Raw genomic sequence first — 412 nt, 5'->3', positions numbered from 1 at the left:
AACCCTATCAGGAGGTTTGCTTGAAAGAATCAGGGGAAGGAGCACGGCAGTGACGGCGAGTCGGCAGGGTCGGTTTGAAGCAGGGGCTGGTACAACAGCTGCGCATAGACAGATCAGATAGCGCGGACAACAGAGAAGATTGCCTCTGTAGCCCAATCGGGTGGGCGCTGACTACAGCATCCATTACGCCACGACTGTGTCGTTGAACACACAAATAGTTTTTGGTGGGGTTTGTGGCTTTCAGTGGTCAGTCTCAGCTGATTGTCAATAAGTTAAATTCCGTCGTATCTACGGATACCCTCGGATGCCCGCGTGGTGCAAGGGGGTAGACTCAAGTTCTATTACGCAGTGCATGCACGGGTTCGAATCCAGCTCCATGTATTGCCGCCCGTGAAAGCCAGGCTGAAAGTTT

Source organism: Gregarina niphandrodes (assembly GCF_000223845.1).
Source record: "Gregarina niphandrodes unplaced genomic scaffold scaffold00257, whole genome shotgun sequence".
NCBI classification, from domain to species: domain Eukaryota; phylum Apicomplexa; class Conoidasida; order Eugregarinorida; family Gregarinidae; genus Gregarina; species Gregarina niphandrodes.
Note: the sequence above shows the minus strand (reverse complement) of the source record.